This window comes from Sceloporus undulatus, chromosome 3 (assembly GCF_019175285.1).
Source record: "Sceloporus undulatus isolate JIND9_A2432 ecotype Alabama chromosome 3, SceUnd_v1.1, whole genome shotgun sequence".
Classification (NCBI taxonomy): Eukaryota; Metazoa; Chordata; class Lepidosauria; order Squamata; family Phrynosomatidae; genus Sceloporus; species Sceloporus undulatus.
The window spans coordinates 29,546,174-29,569,898 of record NC_056524.1 but is presented as its reverse complement, the minus strand read 5'-3'; the positions used below and the strand labels follow the sequence as shown (position 1 = coordinate 29,569,898).

At 40.3% G+C, this 23,725-nt stretch overlaps 1 protein-coding gene across 1 annotated transcript in view; it reads right to left on the bottom strand.

The window, feature by feature from the left end:
* Nucleotides 1-23,725, bottom strand: part of TNFRSF19 (TNF receptor superfamily member 19) — a 195,585-nt gene that overhangs the window by 16,659 nt on the left and 155,201 nt on the right. The gene's annotated exons all lie outside the window — the stretch shown is intronic.

The window sequence follows — 23,725 nt, the reverse complement described above, 5'->3', positions numbered from 1 at the left end:
TGTCGAACAGCCCTTAATGTCAGGAGTTCCTCCTAATGTTGAGGTGGAATCTCTTTTTTTGCAGTTTGCATCCATGCTTCGGGTCTCGTCTGGAGCAGCAGAGAAACACGCTTTGCTCCCTCCTCAATATGACAATCCCTTCAAATATTTGAACAGGGCTATCATATCCACCTCTTAATATTCTCTTCTCCAGGCCTAAACATCCCCCGCTCCCTAGTCGTTCCTCGTAGGGCATGGTTTTCCAGACTTTCACCATTTTAGTCTCCCTCCTTTGGACACGCTCCAGTTTCTCCATGTCCTTTTTGAATTGTGGTGCCCAGAAACTGGACACAATATTCCAGGTGGGGCCTGACCAGAGCAGAATAAAGTGGCACTATACTTCTTTGATGCAGCCTAAAATGCATTTGCCTTGTTAGTGCCGCATTGCACTGTTGATCATGTTAACTTGTGGTCTACTTGGACTCCTAGATCCCTTTCACACGTAGTTTCCTTCAGCCAGGTGTCCTCCCATCCTATCTTGTGCTTTTCGTTTTTCCGCCCTAAGTGCAGTAGTACCTTACCTTTCTCCGTGTTGAATTCTTTGTTAGCTACTGGCCAGTTTTTAGTCTGTTCGGTCATTTTGAATCTTGATCCTGTCCTCTAGGGTATTAGCTATTCCCCCCTAATTTGGTGTCATCTGCAAATTTGATAAGTATGCCCCAAATTTTGTCCTCCAAGTCATTGATAAAGATGTTGAATAGCACTGGGCCCAGGACAGAGCCCTGTCACTTCTTTCCAGGATGAAAAGGAGCCATTGTTGAGCACTCTTGGCTTCGGCCAGTCAACCAATTACAAATCCATGTAACAGTTACTTTGTCTAGCCCACATTTTACAAGCTTGTTTGTAAATATCATGGGGAACTTGTCAAAGCCTTACTGAAGTCAAGATATACTACATCCACAGCATCCCTTCATCTAACAAGTGGTAATTTTATCAAAAAAGAGATCTATGTGTTGTCATTATGTGCCTTCAATCGTTCCAACTTTAGAGATCTATGGTGACCTATAATGGAGTTTTCTTGGGATGTTTCTTCGGGGGGGGGGGGGGCTGTGCTTGGCATCCTCTGAGGCTGAGAGGGGTGACTTGCCCAAGATCACCCAGCGGATTTACATGGCTGAGCCAAGATTCGAACTCTTGGTCTCCAGGGTCCTAGTCCAACCACTCCAACAATGCTATATATTATCCAAAAAAAACCAGTTACATTATCTGAATTCTAATTTGCTGAAGAACTAATGAGAAAGGGACCCAGAAGGCCCAGATCATACAGAAATCATACACAGCCGTCATAATTTTGCCACTTAGTTTGAGCAAACAACACTGCCCGTGGAAACAGCTGAACATCAACAGAAGTGAGATGCAGGACAGCTGCACTACATTTCTCAGGTACCATTACTCAATACAGTGTTATAGTACTGGACCACAGATTGGTAGAAGTAATACAGAGAAGTGCTATTCAGCGTGACCACCTGGATGAAGAACCATATGAAATGAACTCCAAATTCTAGAAAGCAAGGTGGAAGCAGCACCAAGAGAAATTGCGAAGAATAGAGATCACCAGGAACAGACGATATTCTCAATTCCGTTTGCTATATTGTTCATAGACATAATCAACGTAGCATTAACTAAAATATCCCCAATATGAAAAACAAAACAATGGCCAATAGACTGGAAACATAAATCTACATAAATTCAACCTAGATCATGAGGAAACTGAAATTTCACATAACTTGTCTAAAATATTGATCAGAATGGAGACTGCAGTCAAGAAATCAGAAAGACTGGAATGGAAAGGGCAGCTATGAAGAACTAGACAGGATCCTAAAGTGTAAAGATATACCAACTGAAAACACTAAAGTCAGAATCGTCCAAGCTACTGTATTCCCCATCCCCCATGAACGTATGTGAGAGCTAAGCAATAAAGGAAAGCAGACAGGAAGAAATCAGATCATTCGAGGTGTTGATGCTGCAAAGAGTGCTGAGGATACCATGGATGCCCAAAACGTAGAAACAAATGGGTCCTTGAACAGATCAAGCCCAAAACTATCTCAGGGACAAAACTGAGGCTGTCATACTGGCCCAAATCATGAGAAGACAGGACTCCATTAAAAGACAACAAAAATGCTTAGGAAAGGAGAAGGTAGTAGAAAGAGAGCAGAATGCCACACCAGATGGATGACCTCAGTCAAGGAGTTCACTGGCCTTCCAATCTGCACGGACCCTAAGCAGTGCAGTGGAGGATAGAGGTCTTGATGTTCTCATTGATAGGATTGCCCTGAGTTGGGGTGACTCAAGGGCAGTTAACATAACAATGGTAGTCCTCCCCAGTCTCAGACCGATCTCTTTATCTTTCTGCCAATTCTGCCTCAATTGTTTCTTCCTCCTCATCCCAAATTCCCCCTTCTGTTGAATCTTTCTGCCTTTGCCCGGGTTTTGGCCCCATCTTCTCTCGATCCTATCAGTCTGCTTTTGCCTTTCTACCCATTTTCTTGTCTGACTGTCATTCTCAGTCCATTTGCCATTTTCCCACTCCTCGCAACTTATACCTGAACTTTGCCCTTTTTTCTTCTCCATCATTCTGCCCCTTCCTTTCATGAATTTGGGTCCTTCTTTACTTATATATTAGTCAGTCCCTCCGTTTTTGTGGGGGATCTGTTCTGGACCCCCCCCCCTGCGAAAAGGATACTCACATATATTCAAGCCCTATAAGTTTTGAATGGGGTGCATATCTGCGAGCGTGCTCAGGACACATGCTGCGGGGGCATGCCACCTGACAATAACGGAGGGGCTCCCTCCGGAATATCCAAGACATCAGGTCCGCGAGGAAGGAGGGGCGACGCTGTACACACACGCACACATGCACCACATAAGTCAATTTTCTTATTTTGTATTTTTTTTTTGCCACCAGATTCACCATGTAAAACCAATTATGCTCACTTCTCCATGGTGCCTTAGTTGATGATCTCCGTCTGGGCAACAACAGGGGGAAGTGTGACCCCTGCTGGTGTGCCTTCGCTACCGTTAGACCATGGTATCCTTCTGGAACGCCTGAGGGAGTTAGGCATTGGGGGCACTGCGCTGCAGAGGTTCTGTTCCTACCTCTTGGGCAGATTCCATGATGCTATAGGATCGGAGACAAGCCTGCTCCACTAAGAGAGAGCTAATATCTGGCCATCCCTCAGGGTTCCATTCTATCCCCCATGCTATTTAACATTTACATGAAGCCGCTGGGAAGGTTCACCGGAGACATGGAGCACGGTTTATCAGTATGCTGATGACACCCAGATCCATCTCTCTATGATGTTTATCACACTATATTCTTAAAGAAAATCTACTATTCCACTTTGACTCCTCTAGCTGCCTCCTGTTGCATTCTGGGATTTGCAGTTTAAGAGGAGTATTTCGAATTCTCAGGCCAGATCTCTGACTGACCCCAGTGATTAAGGATGGGCATCTCTCCTCTGGCTGCCTGCCTTGGGTCGGTAATGGGCTTTATGAGGGACAACATACTCAAGGTGAATCCAGAGAAAATGGAGGTCTACGTGATCGATTCCCCAAGCCCAGGGATGGAGATTGCCAACCTGTCCGGGACGGGGGTCATACTTCCCCTAAAAGACAAAGTTCACAGTTTGCAAGTACTCCTGGACCCATCTCTACAGTTTCATATAGAGTGGTGCGGCCAGGAATGCTTGGTACCAGCTTTGGCTGATGACAACCACTGCTCCCCTACCTGGGACTGAAAGGACCTTGAAACAGTGGTACACACACTGGTAATCCCTTGACTAGATTTCTGCAATGCGCTCTACATGGGGCTACCTTTGTACCAAGTTCAGAGCTTCCGTCAGTTCAAAATGCAACAGCCAGACTATCACTGGAACATCCAGATCAGATCATATAACACGTTTTAAAATCTTCTACACGGCTGCCAATCAGCTTCCGGGCACAATACAAAGTGTTTGGTCATCACCTTTAAAGCCCTACATGGCTTGGGCCTGAGTTACTTGAGGGAATGCCTCTCCCTACATAATCACCCCACACTCTCCGAACATCCGGGAAGAAATCTTTCAGAATACTCAAAGACTACTTGATTAGTTACAACTCCCATAGAACATTCACTGCCATGGCCCCCACGTTATGGAACAACTTACCGGAGGAAATCCATGTTATCACCACTTTAGATGCCTTCAAGAAGGCACTAAAGATGGATCTCTTCAGGCGGGCATACCCACCCGACCTTCGTAAAGAAATGGAGAAGAAATCCCACTTCTGGATCGAAACAGACACATTGTAACGATGTTTTTATTATACGTATTGTTGATTCAAGTTTTCACTGATTATTGTTTATAGTATGTCATTTTAGATACTATTGATTGTATGTGGTTTTATGATTGTAATCTTGCCTTGATCCAGTGGAAGCAGGCGGAAAATATAAATAAATAATTATCATTATCTTTTAAAAAATATTATTCTCCCTCCTTGCCCTCTCCAGCTGACAATGGCCGATCCTAAAAGCAAGAGCAGGCCCTAAGTGTCTGCAGCCAAACAAACACCCAGCCAGGGCCCATTTGACATGGACTGTTCACTTCAAAGACCAAGCTTAGCCTTTCTTGTAACCAACATAGATGTTTTTTCTACTCTGGCATTTTAGCTTACTTCCCAGATGTCCTTGAGCATGTTGTATAAATACGTTCGTATTCATTATTTCCTGAATAACATTTGTTCTCATCTGATCCTTTTTTCTGTCCATTTTTTGACGGTGCTTCCAGGTTCTATCTTCGGTCTTCATCTTGGAGGCACCACAGCTTTCTGCAAGTTCTTCCTGGTTGACCCGGACGCTGAAACTAAGAGATTAGAAACAACTTGATGTGAAAGAAACACAGATATAGTGCAGGCAAACATGGGAAATACAAGTTAACTGTTATAAGTCTGCATCTGCAACTGCAGAAACAATCCGGTCTGACCCCATTTACGCAATGGTTGAATGCTACGGCATTCTGGGGAATTGTAGTTTTGTTTGAGACTTTAGGCTTTTCTGTCAGAGAGCTCTTGTGCCCACCCACAAACTACAGTTACCCGAATTCCACCCCGACACTGAGCCATGGCAAGTAAAGTGGTGTCAAAACTGAACTTATTTCTGCAGTGTGGATGCAGCCTGGTAATGTATTGAACTTGCCCATTTAAATAACATAAAGATCTACCTTCTGCTGGCTTCAAGCCACAGATAGCTGGGGAAGAACCAAGGTATCGATTGCTGGATGCAACTCCTGGTAAGAACCAGAACCTTATACTAACCAGGCCATTTGGGTGCTTCAGTCCAAAAAAGTAACTTTCCAACCAGCATATTAGCAGGTGATCTCTGCCTGAGAATCTAGAATCACAGCCGTTAAGAAGCAATACGAACTATACAATACAGATATAAAAAAATCTAACTGGGATAAAGGTAGTCTCCTCGTTTCTATAGTTTCGCCAGTTGAATTCACTACTCTAAATTAATGGAATGTATCACTATCACTCCTGGAGTCACAGTCAGCCCTCTGTATCTACAGATTCTGCATCCACTAATTAATAATCCATGGTGTGAAAATATTTTTTAAGAAATCTCAAAACAAAACCTTGATTTTGCCATGTACTAAGGACACCATTTTCTTATGCCACCATTTTTTGGTTTTTATAGTATTGTGTTCTATCTGTTGCTTTAAGTATGTGTTTCCTTTTCTATTGTGTTTCGATTTTAACATGCCTCCCCGAGCTTGAGGAGAGGCAGGAAGAAATATAATGATGATAACTGATCGATTGATGATGATGATGATGATGATGATGCTGATATAATGGGATTTGAGTATCTACGATTTTAGTATCTGGGGGATCCTGGACTGAACTCCAGTGGATCCAAGGACCCCTATAAGTCCACAAATGATGACTTGCAATCTTACTCCAACTCTCTAAGGTTCCAGGCCATTTAGGGCTTTAGTGTGTTCACCATAATTTCAATTCAGAGCATTTTGGCATTCAGCATCAGTTCCTTTTTAAACTGGTGTTATTATGGTTTCTATAGAATGTTCTGGTCAAAGTCCAACTGTTCGGTTTGACTAACTGCAAGCTTTTGAGTGGTCTCCAAGGGCTGTTTCATGTAAGCCACATTGCAGAGTAGCATAATTGGGAGTTCGAAGCATCTATGCTACTGTGCCCATATATTCCGTCTAAGAAAGCATAGCTGGCAGACAGGCAGGCACCTTATCCAATTTGCACCATCCACAGGAGTCTCTGTCTTTGAGATTTTGACTTTGGTTTATTGGCCATCATCCAACCATTCCAGCACCTGGGCACTGGTGGCAGGCACCTGACAGTCCCAGCTGAGTCCAACAGCAAGAAGAAGTAGAGTTTTATAAACATACTTATGGCACCCAATGCCCAACTTTCTATGACCTTCAACAAACAGCTTCAACTGAACAGTATGTGGAATATGATGGAACCCTGTGGCATGCCCAGTTAATGGTGCTGAGGCGAACAGGAATCCTCCCGTGCAATCTCCAGAACTCGCACCAGTACGGACAGAAACAGAAACCACCATATCACAGCCCCACCCACAAACCTCATACCACAGACCATCCATGGTTATGATGATCTGAAAATTGTTTTAAGATCCAGGAGAACAAAACAGACAGTGCCCCCCCTCTCCTCAGCAGACCAGGCTGAAATGGATCCAGATAATCTGTTTAATTCAGATGTTCTGAAGTCACCCCAAGTTGTTGGTATTAGTGTAGGACAGCAGTTATACATTCGTCTCCTTCCAGGCATATTCTCTTTAGGGGAGGCGAGTGCTCTACAGCTCTTTTAAATAGGTAACTGCATCCAGCTACATTTTCATCCTCTTCCTTTCTGCAATGACCTCAAGATGTCACAAAGCTCTCCACCTCACCACCATTTTATCATTACTACAATCTTTTGAGGTTGAGGTTGATGAGGCTGAGAGTTTTTGGGGTTCATTGGGGACCTGATGCTCAGTTCCAAAACTAGCCACTGTACCTCCCCTCAGTTCTCTTTACAAGATTGACTATGCTCACTTTGTTTAATATCAGGTATAATCAGTTATTAAAGGCCCTTGATAACCTTTTTACTAAACCCAAAGTGAACTAGTTTTTTAATTGTAGTGGGCATTTTACCCTTTATTAAATATAACCTTTACTAGCCTCTTTTTACCGTTTATTTTTTAGCAAACAACTACTTGTTTGGCCTTTCCAGTTAAGATGCGGGTAAATGAGATAAAAGAATTTAAAACGTTACAAAAAGGAGGTAAAGAGGATCCCTGAACCGACGATAAGACAAAAAAAGTGGGCAAAAAGAATGGCCAGTAATATCGGCCAATTTTCAACAAAGAAAACCCCTTTTTAATCTATACTAGTTTTTCTTTGCAATAGGCTTTTAAGAGTGATTGATTGTTTATGTGTTAAGAAAAACACAAACAAACATCCCTCAGAATCAGCAACGTGGAATGCCATATCCTTGGCATGTTTGTCTGGCACCAAAACAATACCGTGCCCATTTCAAAAGATTTTAGGACGAGAAAACCAAATGGTGATTGCATTTGATCTCAAGTGTTTCACCTGAAACACACTATTAAACTTTCCACTTATGGTCACGTAACGACGCAACTGTAATTTACTAAGTGGTTCTCATCTTGCACAGCATTTATCAATGGAATACTTTTTTGAAATTTCCCATACACTTGTTTATGCCGAGCAATGAATGTCCGTGTAGCAAGAATTCAATTATTATTGCAAAAATCATTATGATTGCCAAACAGACAGTTTTTAAAAGCTTTGTTTGACCACTCATGGAAGATGAATCCAGTAGCTACCCAGATGTTTTTGGATATTATACACTCTAACGTATCAGAGAATATACTCTGTATGTCAGTTGCTGGGCCAACATGCGGGCAAGAATGAATTATTACTCACATCTTGCTTGTGAGCTCCCACCGGAAACTGTTTGACTACTTTGTGAACAGAATGCTGGGCAAATAGGCCTGATTCTACATTCCCCACTGGCAAAAATTGGGTACTAATGAATATTTACAAGATACATTCAGGAAGGGCAGAACCAATGTGAACCACTGACTCATCACCCTTCCCTTCTTTCACCCCTACTTATTCTCCTTTTCTTACGAAAGGAGTAACACAAACCGCACACATTTTAAGGTAGTTTTGCAGCCTCATTCTGTGCCTATTTATTGAGGTCTATGGACTTCCTTACAAGAGTGTGCCACACGGACTTAGTATCTTTTTTTTTTAAATAATCCCCATCCAAGGGCAGACATGCACAATTAGAGAAGGACAGAATATTATCAACAGGCTCAGAAAGTGTAGTTTAATACTGAAATAGCTCTTACCACAAAAAATTTTCAGTTATACTGAGGTGGTTGGATTCCTTGTTCCACACTGTAAATGCTGACAAATGCCCTTTCATCTGTGATGCTGCTCACAGCAACTCTGTTTCTTACTTAGCGTTTACTCTTACCTTAAAATATCTTTTGAGTTCAGGAATATAATACCCATGATATGATAAAAAAAACTCATTAAGGGAAGCCATATCGAAATCCAAAAGAAAATTTGGGCCTGCTACGAGGTGGCCTCAAGCCCTAACCTACCACTCAGTTGTCATCTTGCTGTTACAGGGGGAAAGGAAGCAGTGCTACTAACTGGACCAACCTACCAGCCCATACAAAGGAGAGCACAAATTATGTAAAGTATTGAGATCCACTTTACTCACCCTGACGAAGCTCGCTGGAACCAGGCTCCATTGTCCTCAATTCTTTCCCCACCACCAATCCTGTTTGAAGCTTCAAGGACTTGGATGAACTCCCCACTTTGAAGGCTAATTCCTGGTCATCCATGTTCACGTGAATCCCAGCGTGCCTCTGCATATACCATGCTCCCATCACTATCAACTGAAAATATACTTGGTGAAGAGCCAAACTTATGCTGGGATGGTCAAAGACAAATGCATGAAGTAGCTTTGTGGATTGCAAGCGGCCAATGCAGAAATTGAAATATTGTGCTAATTTTCTTAAGCCTATCTACTGCAAAACTTTCTTTTCAACAAGATAATGAATAATAAATAAAATATGGTAAGTGTTAATGACGAACAAGAGTCAAATTGAACTCACAGAGCTGATAGTTCCTCTGTGAGACTTAAAACCTCACACGTTTGCATTAATCCTCTTTTATTACCTCGTTAATGGTCGTTGCCTACTCTCCAGGCTGCAATACCTAGGCTGGCTTGACAGAGCTCCTCATAACCTATAATCCTCCTCACCCGTTGTCATCCACTAAGGCAGACGAAGCATTCCGTACCCCCATCTACAGCACCTGGCATGAAAGTGAAATGTTGAGTCTGAAGGTATAGTCAAAGCCAAGGGCATGATTTTTTTTCCCCCCAAAAAATCACTCTTCATATTAAACACGCCGAAACTCTGATTTCCCCCTTCTTTTCAGTTGCTGAGTTAACAAAAAGTCTCACTGAAAGAAAGAATCTGAACGAGCACTAAGACCTGGTGTACATATTATGCCGATCAAGTGCAATCGAAAAATAATACTACAGTGTACAGTTCCCTATCCAGTGTTTTCAACCAGCCATACATTCTTCCAAAACAACCATACATTTTCCTCACTGAGCAACCTTGTACTTTCTGGGCTTTTTTGTGTGATTTACCTTCTTTTAGCGGTTTCTCTCCCCTTTAATGAGTTTTCTTATACAACTACAGACTATGAGATTGCTGCAAGTCTCCTTCCTCATGGGCATGGTCAGTGCCATTTGGCTACATAACAACTCATATGCAGGAGAATGACTTCCTATTCAATATCAAGTTGGTACAATCTCAACTGGAGGGCCGTATTAAAGGACACTAGAAAAGATCCTAAATGCAGCGATACTGTTACAACTGAGCACAAAAGTTAAGAATCATACAAGCCACTGTATTGTCTACTACCATGTATGGATATGAGACTGGATAGTTAAGAAAACGATGGAAGAAATTCATTTGAGATGTGGTGCTGGAGAAGAGTGCTGAGGGAAGCCCAAAACGACAACTGGGTCCTAGTCAGATCAGGCAAAATTCTCTGGATTGCCACAGTGACAAAATTATCATATTTCCGCCCGACACACCTGAGAGGGACAATCAAGGATAAAACCACATATAGTTAGGAAAGTAGAAAGAGGAAGACTGCACTTCTTAGTTATGGACCCTATTAAGGAGTCACGGGTATGAAATGTACAGGAACTAAGCAGACGTGTGGAACACAGGGGCGTCTCAGAATGGTCAGTGGGCTTGACCAGTCTTGTCAGCCTCTCTGTCACATCACAGATCTTTGCCCCAGGGAGACAGCACACTTCCCGAGACATCTTTAGCAGAGCTAGACAGTTTCTTTCTAAAAAGACATTGTGGCTTCACTATACCCAAAATTTCAAATGCGGCAGACATAAACAAAATTTAAATCTAAAGAAGTATGATTCCAAGATTATCTATGGAATTGTATTTGGATCAAACTGTGACTTGCTAATTATTTGTACAAGTCAAAAGGTATGTTTTAGAGTGTGTTTGTGTGTGTGTGGACCTTCAACTAGCCTTTCAACTTATGGTGACCACTGGAGGCTTGACTAGGAGTGTGTGTGGGGGAGTGCAGACCACATCAGGTGACACTACTGCTCCCCAAACTTCTGCCTTTGGGTTGTAATGGGCTGTGGCATTCTCCTGTGTCCTTTTAAAATACTGAAGAGATGGTATGAATAAGGCAAGGCTCAGTGGTAAGAGAAAGGAAAGGCCCCAGGTTTTAAATAATTTTTAATTTTAATTTAAAATTTTAATTTAAAATTGATTTAAAAAATTAAAATTTTGTGTTATTTTTAAATTTTTCTTTAAAAACATCACAACTTACCAAATTTTCACTTTAACTATATGAAACAATATACATGTAAATATGTTTAGACTGTGCATATGATATTGTAATTTAAAGGTATAACTTTAATTTTGATAGTTGTTTATGTCACAACTATTGCAATTACATTCAGTGATCAGGAATTTATTATTAAAGAAAAGAAGAGACTATACAATATTGACAGAGTATTTAAGGCACAATAATATCAAATATAAATGGGAGAAAATGAAGGAGGTCTACTTTACAATTAAAAAAAGAAATTTATTATACAAAAGAAAAGATGAAGATATTCTTAACTAAGCAAAAAGGAATCAGACAACATAGGAGAAAAGAAAGAGAGAAGTGAAAAAGAAAATAGAGCAACAGAAAGGAGAAAGATGGAAACAAGATCTGAAAGGGTAAATAGAATCAGGGAAATAGAGAAAGGAGAAGAAAGCTCAGAAGATACAGAAAGGGTAACATCAGATGAAGAAAGAGAGACAGAATCAGAGCAGGAGTCAGAATCTAAAATAATAAAATCAAAGGAAGGAGAAAGGGGAAAAAAGAGTGAAAAGATGTTAGAATGTGTGCTAAGTAAAAAAAGGGAGGGAAAAACCAAGGAAGTACAGGAAAACCAGACATTAGAGATCCAAATTTGAAACAAAAACACAAAATGGCTATAAAATTACTTTCATGGAATGTTAATGGTCTGAACTCCAGAATCAAAAGGAGAAAGATATTTCATGTGGAAAAACAAAAACAAAAAATAGACTTAATTTGCTTACAAGAAACTCATATGAAAGAAAAGGACAGACATGTTTTGCAGAACAAAAAATTAGGTGATCTATTTGTAGCAGGTAATCAGTAAAAGAAGAAAAAGAGTGTGGCAGTCTATGTAAGGAACAGAGGACAGGCAAAATAATTATTTAAAGATAAAGACGGACACTACAGTATATGGCAATAGAGATAACATATCAAGAAGAGAAAATACTGTTAATAAATTTATATGCACCGCAAAATAATAAAGGTAAATTTTATTAAAAATTGCATCAATTAATAGAGAGATTGGACTACGAGAAAATTATACTAACAGGGGATTGGAATGGTGTAATGAACCCTGAGATAGATAGATCAGGCCAGAGAGATAAAAGAGGAAATCAAGGAAAATTGCCCCAGTCAGCATTTGAATTAATAGAACAATTACATTTAATGGATTATGGAGAAAATTAAATAATAAAAGTAGAGATTATACATTCTATTTGAACAGGTTCAAATGTTGGTCAAGGATAGACATAATTTGTACCCCAAAATCACTGAATAAAGACATTAGTAAAATAGAGATACTCCCAAAAACATTATCAGATCATTGTCCAATTATTATGACACTTAAATTTGGGGGAAAAGAATATACATGGAAATTAAAAGATTATCTGCTATTGGATGAGAAGATTGTAGAAAAAAATGAAACAAGAACTGGAATTCTACTTCCAGGAAAATGCAACCACAGAAACACCAACTCATATTGTTTTTTTGTGGGTTTTTCGGGCTATGTGGCCATGTTCTAGAAATTTTTTTTCTTCCTGATGTTTCACCAGCATCTGTGGCTGGCATCTTCAGAGAATGCTTTGCCTGGAAAAAGTTGGGTGTATATATAATGTGTTAGCCTGGGAATGCAGGAGTGATTTGCATGTGTATTGTTTTGTGCCGATGGCCGGCCTCAGGCTGGGAGGCTAATGCAAAAGAGGATTAATGTCTGCTAATTGGTGACCAACTCATATAGCTTGGGATGCAGGGAAAGTGGTTATGCGAGGATATTTAATTCAACAAGAAGCAAGGAAAAAGAAAGAAGAAAAACTGAAAGAAAAGGAAATAATGGAAAAAGTAGAAATGAAGAGCAGGAACTTAAGAAAAACCCCAAAGAATAAAATTATTTCAGGATCTCCAAATATTGAGGAACCAATTAAATAAAAAAATTATTCAACAAGTAGCCAAAAAAATAAAATATATAAAACAATATAAATTCGAACATGCTAATAAAATAGGAAAATGGCTGGCATATAAAACAAATAAACAAAACAAAGGGAAAGAAATATCATAATGAAAATAAAAGATAAAAGGAAAGGGAAAGAATATAACCAGCAGGATAAAATAAGCTGCAAGTCTACATAGGGACCACCAAACACAGTGTGCAAACAAGAATCAAGGAACACGAGAGACACTGCAGACTGGGTCAGCCAGAAAAATCAGCAGTAGCAGAACATGCCACAAACCATCCTGGGCATAAAATACTGTTTGAAAACACTGAAGTTCTAGACCAGGGGTAGGCAAACTTTTTAAGCTGGGGGCCGGGTTGCTGTCCATCAGACAACTGGGGGGCCGAAGCCAATAAATAAATAAATAAATAAAAATCATACAAATAATAAAAAATAAAATTAATTAAATAAATAAACCAGGAACAATGTACGACAAAATTTTCAAATGGATGGCACTTTAAAAAAATGGAGGACACGCAAAAAATGCTGATTTTTTTAAAAATGTTAATAAATGCATGTTTCGGAGGCTTCTATAGACAATTGCCCCCCTTGCCCGCCGCTTGCCCCTCCTTGCCCGCACACCGGGAGAGGCCAAAGGTTCGGCCACGCGCATCAGCGGCAGGACCGCGGCTGGGGCCGGTCCAAGGCCTTGCCTGCCGCATCCGGCCACAGGCCGCAGGTAGCCTACCCCTGTTCTGGACCATGCCAACCACTACCATGTCAGGATGCACAGGGAAGCCATTGAAATCCACAACACACTGGACAATTTCAGAGAAGAAACCCTTAAGTGAACAAAATTTGGCTACCAGTCTGAGGAATAGCAAAATAAGGACTCAGCAAATGCAAATGGAAACCACTCAGAGTCAAAGGCTTTCCCAGCAGATAATGATCACCAATTAGCAGACATTAATCCTCATTTGCATTAGCCTCCCAGGCTGAGGCCAGCCTCAACACAGAACATAACACAAATCACTCCTGCATTCCCAGGCTCACACAGTATATATCACCCAATTTTTCCAGGCAAGCATTCTCTGAAGATGCCAGCCACAGATGCTGGCGAAACATCAGAAAGAAATCTGCTAGAACTGGTCACATGCCACAAACCCCAAAACACTATGGATGCTGGCCATGAAAGCCTTCGACTTTACAATGATGAGAATACTGGGATTTGCTGTCCATCAATCTGGACAGTTACATGTTCCTATCCATAGGCAAGCAGAGCCTCCATATGCCAATGCTGTTTACTTTTGATATCAAGTGTTAGGGATAAACGCCAAAGGCCACTGTGTGCTGTTGCCTGTGTGATATCATCATGTCCAAAGTAAGCACTAAAAATATCTTTGGCCTCTGAACATTATTATAAATGCAAAAAAAGCTTGCAAACACTGAACATGGTAGAAACTTAAACATACCTAAACAGCATTTCATGTTCTGCCACCTGCTATTGGTCACATAGGACTGACATCTTCTCTATGTCTTCTCTATTGAGCATAAACATAGGTGTTACTTTTCCAAAGCTTTTAGAGTTTTTGAAAGACTCCCTCTTGATGTAATTATTGCAGGATTAATGGGAATAAAGATGAGCAAACTTCACCTTTTAAATTATTACCTCAACAAGTGATATAAAAGACAAGGGAAGGGGGAGGGAGATGGGAATTTAGATTAGAATTTACATTCAATAACTCTTTTTCTTTAACCCTCTACTCTGTATCTTTGAGCATGTAGGACTAGCTGGTTCCTTATTCTGGTATGTCTGAATCTGGTATTCGGGCACTTTGAATCTCTTTCAGTGATGAAAAAGATGGCAGTGGAAAGGGAACTGGGCATTTGAGAGATGACAGATCCCTCTGGAAATTTTATACCATTCAAAGGATGGTGATTTTTAAAGACGACCACCAGAAGCTGTGTTGTGTGGCTTTACCTCACATATTGCTGGTCTCATCTTTTCTTTTCTTTTTCCAGACAGAATGGCTCCATTGGCTTCAGGACCAGCCTTGTTGTTTTAAGATTATTACAGAGATGGTTTGTCTTCTTGTCTTCTGAAGATGCCCAGGTCATTTGGACATCTTTTTTTTTAAACACGCTATGCAAATAATCTCACTATGCATTCCAGGTTTGTTATTCAAACTATGGAACTCCATCTATGCGCATCTCTGGGATTTGGTTGCCACATGGCCAGCACTCGATACCGATGGAGTTGATGATGCAATTATTCAAAACATGTTCATTTCATGCAGAATTTATCCCGATTTATCCTGGGTTCTTTCACATTGGTTTTCACACAGGATGATGCAAAATCTTTTAAAACTCAGGGAGAAAACGTTATCAATGATCCGGGGATAAGTGGGGGGGGGTTAGCCTCCCCGCAACTTGTTCAAACCCAGCTTCAACCCCTGTTATAGGGGTTAGTACACACTGGAGATCTGGGTTAAATCTCCATTGTTCCAACACGTCCATTAAAATTTGGGGGAGTGGCTGTCAGAAAACCCACTTACCATTATACATTATATACTTGACTATAAGTTGACCTCATGTTAAGTGAAGGGCAGGTTTTGGGGCCAAAATTATGGATTTTAATATGCTCATGGATGAGATGAGGGTAAAATTTGGGCATGTAACAAAGGATGTAAAGAAGAAACAGAAAAACCATGCCAATAACTTATAAATTCCAGGAGAGGAATAATGTTTGTGCTCCACTAAAAGCTAGATGGATGGAATGTAGAGGGAGTCTTACTTTCAGGTCAGGTTACACTCTTGCTTCCACCAGGAGTGGTTCCTTTTTTAAAATAAGGAATTTAAAGCAGTACTTACATTGACTTGTGGATAAGTCGACTCTGGTTTCTTAGAATCAATTTTTTGAAATGAAGTTTATTAAACATATAAACTAGTTACTTATAAAAATGTGACCTCGTATAAGGGCTTTTAGGTATTTTTCTTCTTGTTTTCTAATTCTTGTTCCGTAACTTATTATTTCAGTTTTCTCTTTTTCTAAAATATGAAATATATTTTCCTTTTATATGCCCAATTCATCCCTTTTATGTTCTATGATAGGAAGTTCATTTTAAAATAATAATCATAAATAATCATAATCATGATTTTTTATTTATATACCGCTATTCCAAGACATAGGGTGAACAGCAAGTAAGCTAATTAGCAAGTAAGCAATTGCCCCCAACAGTCTGGGTACTCATTTAGCGACCTCGGAAGGATGCACGGCTCGAGTCGAGCTTGGGCCCTTTTGCTGGTCTTAACTCGCACCTTGTGGTTTTGAGAATGAATGGTGCAGTACAGGCATTTAACCACTGCGCCCCCAGGGCTCTTTTTCCTTAAATTTCCCTCTTCTTTAATCTCTAGTATAGTACAGTGGTCCCTTCTTTATGTGGGGATCCATTCCAGCCCCCCTCCACATAAAAGAAATTCCACTATGCTTGAGCCCCATAGAAGTAATGGGCTCATGTTCCAGTGGCGTGGTATACACCATGGGCACTTACCATTTCTCCTTCTGGTGTGCGGCCTGCTTGTTCCATCGCTGCTTTTACTGAAAGCAGCATGTAATGCGCCCCTATGATGCGGGTGCACGTACTAATTAAGTCTTACTCCTTTCCAACTTTCTTAGCTTTTGGACAATTCCACCAAAAGTGATAGAACATTCCCTCTGCATTCTAACATTATATCCTTCTGTTATATATTCTACTAATTATCTGCTGGAATACATTTGTAATAATCTCTCTCTTAATTGTGAAATTGTATTTCTGAGTCCTTCGCCAGTTTTTTCCCATTGTTCCAAGTGTAGCAATGGCCTGTACTCTTTGCCCATTTGTCATCGACCTTAAATTTCTTCCTCCATTTCATTTTCAATAATGCTTTATACAGTAATCCTACATTTTGATTTATTCCTGAAATTAATTCCGCTACACCAACTCCTCCCCTCTTCCCTAATCCTGATTTCTCCTATCCATCATACCTCTCACAAAGCTGTCTATAAACAATCACAATTAAACCCTTCTGTTGTACTCATCTTGAGTCCTCATCTTTTTTCCCCTTCTTGTACTTACATATCTTGATATTACTCCACTTCTCTAACATCAACATTTCTTCCTATAAAAAGCCTCTGAGGTGAATCATTTGGTATTTTTCCACCAATCTCCTTTGTATATCTCTTCCAAACTCTGATCAGTGATCTTCTCAAACAATATTGTGGAATACTTATTTTGTTATCTTCTTGTAGCCTACATAGGCATGCCAACCTACCTAGCCCTTCCCCTTCCCAATTACCTGTTCTCCTTAAGCATCACCCATTCATTTATCCATGTTAACATGCTGCCTCGAAATTAGTTTCAAATGAGAAGTCTTAAACCACCTCTTCGCTCATCCTGTAAAATTTTCAACTTATTCTGGTTTCTTTCCAGCCAGATGAATCGCAGGTGTCTCTATGCCCTCCTTAAATTGCTTTCGAACAAATAATTGGTAACATCTGAATAAAATATATTCTCGGGGAGCCACGACTCTAATTACTGAAATTCTTCTCATAAGACAATGAATCTTGTTCCATCTAATTAAATCATTCTGATGTCACTCCATGCTTTTTATAATATTTTCAATAATTCTGTTCTTTGTGATTTTAATTCCTATAAGTATGCCTTTTTCTCTATTTTCATTCCTGTTTTTGACTGCAACATACTCTTCTGTCTAGCCATATTTAGGCAGTAGAAGAAGAAGACGCATTACAGGTGGATGTTTAGCTAGGAAGTCACACAGCCCCCTGAGTTTTCAAGACGTTAAAAGATTTCTTGTGGTTTTCCAGGTCAAGCTCTTTTAAATCTCTCATCTCACAGGGGCTTATAGGTTGCAGCGACTTGACAGCCAATTAACAACTTTCACATGTTTCAGTTTTTAGAAATAGTTAGAACCGGAATGTTTATGTACAGATGTAACAACGCTTTAAGCATTTATCAAATTTCGTAGTCTTCTAAGTTTTACTCTTATGAAATCCAGCTTGAATGCGGGCTTATGCTGTCTGATTTCATGAAATGGTCGTGGGTTCACATTTGAGGCCCCAGGAGGGGAAAAAACTGGGCCCCAGAATTTTGTTTCAGGTCCCTTGTGTCTTGTGGGGAGGAGTCACCTCCACCAGCATCTCCCCGATGTATACCTCCCCTTGTGTCATGTGCCCCAGTTGCCTCCAGGTCTCTTTTTCGACCCTTGTTGCAGTCGTCATAGGTCTTGCATTTTACCTGTTACTGGTAACAGGGAACTATGACTCCTGTGTTGAAACAACTTTACCAACTATTATTCATTTCCAGGCCTAATTCAAAGTGCTAGTCATGACATATATGGCTTGGTAGACTGTCATACTATATCTCCCTATTGAACCTCCTGAATTTTAATCCTTCAGAGAGGGCTTTCTCTGTTCCCACAGCTTGCAGGCAAGTTTGGTGAAGGCATGGGAGAGATCTTCATGGTGGCTGTGCCAGACTTGGAACTGTCTGCACTGGGAGATCGCGGTCCCCTTCCTGCTTTTTTCCCTCATAAGTGAAAGTTTGTTTTTGTTGAACAGTGTTTGAGACTAGGGCTGGACAGACTGCGCTAAAGCAGGAGCTCTGTGCTGCCCTGGAAGCACTGGGTTGGGATGCAGCAATTGCACACCACGCCTCAACCAGCAGGTCTGCAGTGAAAAGAAGCTGCAAAAAGCAGTTTCTTTTGTCGCAGAAAGGTGTCTAGTGCCGCCACCACTGCAGCTCTTCCAAGTTCGTTGGCATAGCGCGTCTACAGACACAGAATATGGAGAAAAGAATGGTTCCCCGTTGCAGGGAGTCAGGCAAGGGTGCACTTTTCCTACTTACTTAATTTGTATACAGAAAAAATCATACAAAGAGCAGACTAGAAGATGGGCATGAAGGTAGGATGAAGAAACATCAACAACTAAAATATGTGGTGACACCATATTGCTAGTGGAAAGCATCACAGACTTGGAACAATATAAGGAAGTTAGGAGACGAAAGTGCTAAGGCAGTCTTACTGCTGAACATAAAGGCCGTACATTAAAATAGACAGCCTACATTAAATTCAAACTTAGACACTTGAAGAAATGGGAAATTAGTTAAAAGATTTCTCATACCTTGATCAAACACTGATCAGAATGGAAATGGCACATCAGAATAAAGGACGACTAGGAATGGGAAGGGAGCAATGAAAGTCTAGAAAAAATCCTAAAGAGCAAAGATGTGAACACTAAAGCACTAATGTTAGAATTGTCCAAGCTATGGTTTTCCTCATCACCATGTATGATGTGAGAGCTGGACTTTAAAGCAGGTAGATGAGATTAAAAAATCAATTCATTGAGATGTGATGCTGGAAGAAGAGTGCTAAGGCTACTGTGGATATGACCAAAAAAGACAAACACAATGGGGTCCAGAACAATCAGCTTGAAAAAATCCCTAGAAGCCAAGATGATCAAATTGATGTCCCATCATGGTCCATCATGCCCATTATGAGAAGACATGACTCAATATAAAATAGATAATAATGCTAGGAAGGAGTAGAGATGTAGAAAGAGAGGAAGGGGAAACAACCACATGCCCGATTGCTAGACTCAATTAGGGAGGTCATTGACATGATACAAGATTACTTAAGTCGAGCATGGAAAGCAGGAGGGTCTTGTAGCAGTCGCATCCACATGGTCACCTGAATCGAGGTCAACTCAAGGGCAGTAAAAACACACATCTGCGCATTTTAAAAAAATGTTGTTTTTTGTGGTTATAAATGTTTTTTAATGTTTTAATATGGTATTTTATTTAAACTTGCTTTAATTTTTTTTATTTGTGGGTATGTGTTGTGCATCGCTTACGTTTGACTATGACATCCGTGATCCCAGATGAATTTACCTTTTTTTACTTCTCTTTAATTTGTGTATTATGCATGAGATGCCTTGGATCCAATCAGGAGAAATGTGAGACGTAAATGAAAGAAGAAAGCAAGGAAGGATTAATGCCAGGCTGCGCACTCCCAACTTGTTTCCTCCTCCCCCAATCACTGTGCTCCTCATCCCTTTGCCCCACATGTTAGTTTCCTTTCCATCATTTAGGCTGCATCATGCTCTCCCTCTTAAACAACGAGCAAATTGGCTAAAAGCTTCATAATTGTAATACATATATTACATATAGAATCTAGAAACAGAATAGAGTTGGGAAAAGACTCCAGGGCCATCCAGCCCAACCTCCTGCCATGCACAAATCAAAGCACCCCCCCCCAACAGTGGCCATCCTGCCTCTGTTTAAAAACCTCCAAAGAAAAGGATTCCACCACCCTCCGACGGGAGGTTTGTCCCACTGTCAACAGCTCTTAATGTCAGGAAGTTCTTCCTAATGTTGCGGTGGAATCTTCTTTCCTCTTTTTCATCCATTGCTCCATGAATCTCATCGCTCCATATTGTGGTGGTTTTTTTGAAATTCACTGATTTTACAAGGATGTCAAAAAACAACACAGGCAAATGATGATGTTACCAAGAAAGACAAAAGGCAGGTGCCACAGTGTTCCCTGGGTCCAATTCTGGAATGTCGGGTCCGAATAGTAGTTTTTTTAACTGGTTTCTCCCTACCCATCACCCTTACTTTTAAAGTTTATTTAAACGTCATTTTTTTTCACCAATCCGAAGGGTTTTTATTGAATAACAGTAACATAAGTACTTGAACATAATAATACATGATATGAGTTATCCATCAGCACAGAAAATGACAAGAACTAATGAGGAAGGTTTGTTTTTACACCAATCCAACCTCTGCTCATCATTGTTGTTGGGCTGTGTGCCTGCAGTTGTTTCCAAACTCATTATCCCCCCCCCCATCTACTTTTACACACCTGATTGTTGTCTGTTTTTAGGTGGGGATGGAATAGATTGCTCTCCTTAAACGCAAATATCAGGTTCTTATGATCAGTTGTGTGAAGGAAGAAAAAATCTGCCGAGAGGCAAGATGTACATTGTCTGAAGGAAAGTTTGTAATTGTAGAGAAAGCCGTACACAATTATTTGTTCTGAAACAGCCTGGCAAAGGCTTTTTAACTACTTGCACCCCACTGGGGGTGTTTGTGTGGAGAGCAGAGGGTAGGCTTCGAAAAGGGTGTTAATATGATATTCCCAGGCCAACCAGCCCAAAGGACTCTGCTCCTATGGTGTTTTTCATTACAAGCTATTAGGATCTGGTTGCCTTCTACCTGCAAAAGGATAACAGTTTGAAGCTTTCTACGATGAGATGAAAATGAAAAACATAGCACAGAATCAATGGACATCAGGTAAGACATATGCTTAGGCCTGAGAGGAACAATTCTCGTGATTCTTAGGGAAGCAAAACAAATTTGGAACAAGTTATGTGGTATAATAAAGAGTTCTAATGTTGCTCTCGTATGTTTGTTGCATCCATGCACACATGTGTTGTGTCTGTGGTTCATGGCTTTTGAGAAAGCCAACAGGGGATTTGATTCAAAAGTCTTTAGGTTGTCCAAGGAGAGTGTATAGTCTGTCTAGTTATTCTCTGAATATGTTATTTCCCCTTGTTGCTGCACCTTGCATCCTTCACCCTCCAAATATTTTAGTGTTTTGGTAAAAGAAGACTTTTGGAAATTCTGTTAAGTAGCTTTATATGCTCCAATGGTCTTAAGAGTTACATTCTTATAGGTAGAAGTTTTTTTTCTCTCCAAAAAAGCCAAAAACTTAGTCTTAGTTCTTAGTGCAATGCATATGCTGAAGGGAGGGCTGGTGGTCGGTAAGAGGTTATACTGACCTTGTTTTTCTTGGAATTCATCAATCCAGCCTTTCTGCTGATGGTCACCCTTGTCTAGAGTCTCCATTTCTGTTTGCATATAATGCGAATTTCCCAGGTGTGTGCTGTTGCTCAGTCCTTTGAGAGAAATTCGGGGGACTTGAGGGGTCTCTTGAGGAATGTAATTTTGTGCATTTTGTTTTTGTGATGCTCTTTTGTTGCTTGGATACTGAGCTTTGGGCTTTCTAAAAAATATTTGTTTCCCTTTGGTCTCCTTTCTCCATTGTTCCTATCACCACTTTCAGTTTGCTTCTTGTCATACTCACTTTCAACAGGTGTGGCTTGTGCTATGCATCTGGAAGTGTGAGTCTAATCAGAGTTTTCGAATACAAAACTATTATGCTGATTTGTTATCTGCCCAAACAAAGGGGAGGGAATGAATGGGAGTAAATGGTATGCACCTGAAGCACATGATAATCATTTTGTGGTTTTTATGGCAACTTTTAAGTTGTGGGCCTTTTCAGATGAACTCATGCTTTCCCACTCTTTTCTTTTCTTTTCTTTTTATTGAGGGGGGGTGATTTCACTACTATTGATGTGTTTAACTGGCAATGCTGCCAACTGTCCGTATTAATAATAAAATCAATAATTTAATTAAATATTGCCAACCCTAATAATAATATTTGTAGTAGTGGAGTAATAGCACTCATCATCTCATTCATCTCATCATCATCATCATTCATCACAAAGAGCATTAACACCCTAAGACACAACAGACAATTACAATCTATTAGCAGAAACAACAAAGACGTGAAACCAGTTAACTTGAAAGGGGTCCAGAAGGAAAGTGCCATAGGCTTGATATTTAACATCAAGAAAACCAAACAATGAACCTGAATAGCTACAAGATTAATCCTATATACAAGAAAATTTAAAATAGTCGAAAGTTTCCATACCTGGATCAACATTAATCAGAAGCAGACTGCCACAGAAATTAGAAGATGGCTAGTACTGGAAAGGCGCAGTGTTTAAGAACTGGATAAAAATCCTAGAGACAATATACTAACTCTGAACACTAAAAGAAGTTGGTCCAAGCCCATATTCCCCACCACCATGTATGGATGTGGAGAGTGGACAGTGGAAAAGTAGTAGTAAGAACATTTTGAGATGTGGTGCTGGGAAAGGTGTAGAGGATCTGTGAGTGACCGAAAAGACACCAAATGGGTCCACAACAGATCAGTGAACTTCCCCTGGAAGCGCAGGATGACCCAATTCCGACTATTGTACTTTGACCTCGTCATGAGAAGGATATCATTAGAAAAAAATTAATTCTTGGAAAGATGAAGGTAGCAGAAAGAGAGAAACCCCCATACCCGATGGTGGATTTCAATCAAAGGGTCATGGGCCTGAACCGCAGGACCTGGAGGGCAGAGCAGTGCGTCTGGAGAGTTTATCACAGCGAAAAAGTCAACTCGAGGGCAGCACAAAAACAAACAATAAACTATTGAAAGAATGCTACAAAAAAAATTGAGATTCTCCAAACTGTTTGGATTTACTTCCAAGTAAACAAGCATAGGACAGTTGTCTCTTAAGTTCTAATTCAACAGCATATTTCAGCCATAGTACGGAAAGATTTTTCACCAGCTTGGCTTTTATTTGATTTTAGTTTGTTAGTTCACTGTTTGTTATCAGGAATTTTTTTTTAAAGCAACAAAATGAGTGTACCACGGCCTCTTTAGTTAGATGGCTACTTAATATGTCGGGTTTGTTTGGTATCCTAAAGTCACTTTCTGCTGCTCAGGGCTGGTGCTTCAGTGAACAAGACTTTTATTAGCCTGTTGAAAATTCTTTCATCTAATTGCTAATCTGGCCTTGACGTTTTCCCCCCACCCCCGCAACAGACATGCAATTGTCGCCACACAGTGTTTCTTTATAAATGTTTCCCACTTGGAAGAACAAATCTTGTGTAATAAAAATAATCACAATGT